The following is a 5,046-nucleotide window of genomic DNA, read 5'->3' as shown; positions in this document are numbered from 1 at the left end:
AGATTTGTGCGTGTGTATGCATCGATACCGCACAGTGTGGGCTTGGTGATTCGCTCACGGTTTGACAGGCGTATAGTTATCTTGGCACACTCACATGAGTGAGTATTGTGATGTATGCTTGTGTGGCTACGAGCTAGGTAGCCGGATTCGAGCACTAATGGCTTGAGGTTTTTCAGCAGGTTTCAGTTACAGGTTTACAAGTTTACAGGCAGGTTTGAGGGCTTATTTGGGCGCTGAATTTTCAGCCATTGTTTCCTCTTTGCAGGTGTCCATGTATGGCTCAGTTGTAGGTTGATCTGGGACACGTTTGTGACTTGTTTATGCAGTTGTTTAAGATTTGAATTTTGGGGCTGTTTTGGGGCTGATTTGCAGCCATATTTTACAGCCATATTTGCAAACTTTTGTTGATGCAATTCGAGCCAGTTTAGGGCTGATTTGGTTGACATTTGCTACTCATTGTTGGTTGCTCTTTTGCGAGCATTATGGCTGATTTTTCATTTGACTTCCAGCGTTATGGTCTGACACAGTTTGATGGTGCAGATTTTGTTGCTTGGAAGGAGCATATGCTTGTTGCATTGGCGGATTTGGGGCAGGATAAACCCTTGCGTGGTTTATCGGCGAAGCCCAAGTCTATGCGTGATGATGATTGGCAGGATCTTGATGAGTTAGCCATGTCTACGATTTGTTTGCATCTGGTTGAGTCTGTTTACTGGCAGGTCTCAAGGGAGACTACAACTCATGCTTTATGGTAGAGTTTACATGCTATGTACGCGACATCCATGTCTACAAGGGAGTCTAGTCCCACTTCTATGTCCATGGGAGAGATTGGTCCCACACGCAAGTCTCGACGGCATAGAGACTTGACATGTTGGCATTGTGGACATAGAGGGCACATTAGGCGTCGATGTTTCAGGCGTTTGAGACAACGGAGGCGATAGATGCGTGATGCAGATTTGGGCATGACAGATGCTAGTGAGATCAGTACAGTGGTTACTGAGTACGATTGTGACGGCGATGTCACATTTACATCTAGCTTGTCTTCAGACGATCTTATGTCTACGGATTGCATATCGGATTGCACATTGTCTTCACATTGGTTACTAGATTCAGATGCTACTTTCCATGTCACGTCTCATCGTGAGTGGTTTAGCACGTTTTCTAGTGGGAGACTTGGTTGTGTGCACATGGCTGATGGTGCTATGTATGACATTGAGGGTACAGGAGATGTATGTTTGTCCTTGCCCAGTGGTATGAGATTTACCCTGCGTCATGTGCGTTATGTGCCAGATCTGAGACGGGATTTGATCTCAGTCAGACAGTTACAGGATAGTGGATGTCAGATTTCGCTACGAGAGCGAGATTTTGTGATGCATTTGGGTTCGCTAGTGATTGCGAGAGGTGCCAGGAGTGGTACAGGTTACCCATTGCATGTGGATCACGCGAGAGACGGTGTTGTCTCTGTGATCATGCAGCCAGGTAGACAGCGAGAGAGCAGGCGAGTCTCTTTTGCTTGTGGGTTGCAGGATGCTTTGCATGGAGTGCAGAGTAGTGAGCTTGTTGTGCACACAGTTGGGGCACGACTTGAGTAGTCACACAGAGAGGTGACAGAGTCAAACATGCATGCTTTGCTAATGACTGAGCAAAGCAGAGAGTCAGTTGTGCGAGATACTTCTATGCAGGATAGACAGGTAGAGTGGTCTTGCTCTAGTGAGTCACGACAGGAGGACGTTGTGCAAGATTCTATGCATATGGAGTTAGAGCATGAGAGCTCTAGTGAGTCACAGCAGATTGAGTGGTCATGTTTGCAGTGGATGATTACAGAGGAGATTGAGATGTCAGCGATTATGCAGTCATTCCTTTCTATGCTCGACAGTGAGCATGGGGATATAGTTGTGCAGGATATGTCTTCCAGCAGACACCTAGAGCAGCTGGTTTGCTCTGAGGTTGCACGACAGGTTGATGCGTCTTTTGTGGACAGTCAGGAGATGCATGTGGCTGACACGCCTTATCAGCCAGAGATGCCTATTGCCAGGGATATATATGTTGATGCATGCTCCGTAGAGCTAGCAGGGCCCGCTAGCATTGCATCGGCATTCGGTGGTCTCATGTATGAGATGCTGATCTTGAGACCGGATATCGCAGCTGTAGTGGGAGCATTTGCAGTTGGGGTTGTCAGTCGTTTGTTGACTGATGATGGCATAGTGCACGAGGGAGATATGCTGGTATTGCGTACATACTTGCAGTACGTGTGCGGTATGTCTGGTGGTGTATGGACTTACACGGGAGCAGGACAGCCGGATGCACACGATCACAGCCAGCCAGTGGGCATCGGTTGAGAGCGGTTTTCTCTCGACTTTTGTAGTCTTTAGACTAGGTTCTCTTGCTTAAAGGCACAGTCGCCTTTAAGTGGGAGGTTGTTGGGGTATAGGCGTCTGTGCCTTGCCCGACCGCCCAGAGTCTGGGCGCCCACTGACTTGTATACCTTATACATAGCATAAGTGTATAGGGGGCTGCTCACTCTTTTGAGTCTCCCCACCCATATCTGTGTCGTGTGTCTCCTTCTCTCTCTCACTCTCCGTCTGTGGTGCTCCCCGATCCCCTTCATTCAGCAGCAGCAGCGGCAGGAGGTTGAGCTGAGCTGGCAGCTCTACGACAGTCTTTGATGTGCTAGATGTGAATAAGGATGGGGAGCTGGGTCTAGCTAATCTTCGAGCGGTGATGGCCATGTCTGACCTACCTCTCTCCGACCACGACTTGGACGGTATGCTCCTGGCCGTTGCCTCAAGCCCTTCCAGCACCACCATCGACTTCGACAACTCTGAGTGAACTTTCCTCCCTTTTCTTTTGACGTTCGGCGGCCTTTCTTTCCCAACCGTTTGGTTTGTGGGTACCCTGTCTCTCTCAAAGAGCAGATGGAGAAATAACTTTTTGGATCTCCAATGTTCTCCATTATAGAATTCCCCTTCCCTATGGAGAGACATGGGGAGCAGTGTTCTAGAAAAATCATTTTTCCGAATACAAAATTCTTTTCCTTGAATTTGGCAAGAGGAAATTTTATTTTTCAGATTTTGAAACTTTTTTTTTTTTTTTGGGAAGGAATTTCTCATTTTCCCCTTGCCCTCAACCGACATTTTTGAGACACATCCTCTCCAAAACTGATGGGACTGGAGAGTGCTGCAGTTGGTGACAAGTGTCCATCCCCACCAACCTCAAAGATTTATATGTATGTATAGTATATGTGTGTATATATATATATATATATATATATATATATATGTAGATGTAGATATGGAAACCTCTACATGCACAACTGAACTATATAGCTTGTCTTTTGTACAATCAAGAATCTTGAGAAAAATCTTCCACAAATCTCGATGAGTGTTTTATTTATTGAGAGTATCACCCAATTCCACTGTCCATCCATCAAGAAAGACGTTATTGTTTTGTTTGAAGAAATCTTGGTAATGAGGATCTTCTATTTCTTTCATCCAATAGAAAAATTGTGTCCTTTTTTAAAATAAATCTTCCCTTTTTCATTAGCAAAAAGGGAAACCATCCCTAAGGCCTTCCCCCTTTGGGGTAGGCCAAAAAGGGGTCAAAGGAAAGATTGATGTACCCCTAAAAGAGAGAAAAAGGAGCCAACGGATTGAATGAAGTGATGACCAATAGCATCATTTTATTTCAAATGAAAAAGGAGCCAACAAGGATTGAAATGAAGTGATGACCAATAACATCATTTTATTTCAAATGATGTAACGGTTAGACCTCCACTTTTTGTTGGCTTTTTAAAAGAAACCCTTAGTGTTGGAATGGGTTAGGGAGACTTTCATAGTTTTCAGTGTATGATGGAGACTTACCTTTCATTTCACATTCTGACATGTCTTTACTTTTCTTGCCTTTACTTTTCTTGCATTCTATTGTTTTAGAATGCTAAAGGGAAGCTTCACCTTGCATAATTACACACACACATGTTTTTTTTTTGCATTCTATTGTTTTAGAATGCTAAAGTGAAGCTTCACCTTGCATAATTCTAATAAATTCTATACACACACACATATATTAATTAGTTCTTTTTATTTCACCTTTCATTTCACAACTTCACATGCCTTTACATTTCTTGCATTTTATTAGCTTGATTCCAGTCAGTGTTAACGTTCGAGAAAGTCTCTTTTATTAAGTGGTTGTTGATCGAGTTTCCTCCTCGCAAAGAAGAAAACCAGAAATACTAGCATAAATTTTGAGATATGCATAATTTTTGGACGACTTTATCACATATTTCATCAATTTTTCTTTCATTTGCCATGGTTTATAGCTAGCTAGTCTCGATTTTCAATCGGCTCAAGACTAAGCTGAGGCAATCCTTTCCCAAACACTGATACCAGTTTAATTCAACCTAATAATTTTATCAATTTCTTATTGTTTTTGAAAGCCGTTGTGACCCTTTCACTTGTTTGTCTCTCTATTGGGTGAGGTTGTTTGTTATATTGGATAAAGTTTGTCTTTACATTGGGGGTGGACAAAGCCTCCCTTTGGGGGCCGTCCACCTATTGGCCCTTTTACCCTATGGGTGAAGGTCATCCAATTATGAGGTTGCAACGCGTGTATGGTTTGGGGGAGTAATTTATTTCCCTTCCTTGCCATCAAGGAGTTTCTCGTAATCAAGAGAGCTCGCTTCCCACTGTCGTCCAGACTTCGCGTGCATGTTGCAGTAGACGTTACGTGTTGCACACGAGCATTTAATATTGCCGCCGTTCGCATTTAGTGCGATTTCAATTTCTTATGTGTGATTATTCCATATGCGGCTATCTGCACTTAAGCCTTAGCTTCGCTAGCAACGATTACTCGATGAGTACATTTCTCATCCTACACGACGCTATAGCTGCAATGTTGAAAAGCAGGTCTTAAATCTGAAGCATTCTTTGGACCAATTAAGGACACACTTGAAAGTTCGCCCGTTTTTAGCTCAAAATATTAAAGATTTATCAGTTTTTACATAAAAACTTGTAAATATTTACAGATGTTTGTCAAGGCTACGATCATAATCTA

Source organism: Adiantum capillus-veneris, chromosome 30 (genome assembly GCF_014529385.1).
Source record: "Adiantum capillus-veneris isolate H3 chromosome 30, ASM1452938v2, whole genome shotgun sequence".
Classification (NCBI taxonomy): domain Eukaryota; kingdom Viridiplantae; phylum Streptophyta; class Polypodiopsida; order Polypodiales; family Pteridaceae; genus Adiantum; species Adiantum capillus-veneris.
Note: the sequence above shows the minus strand (reverse complement) of the source record.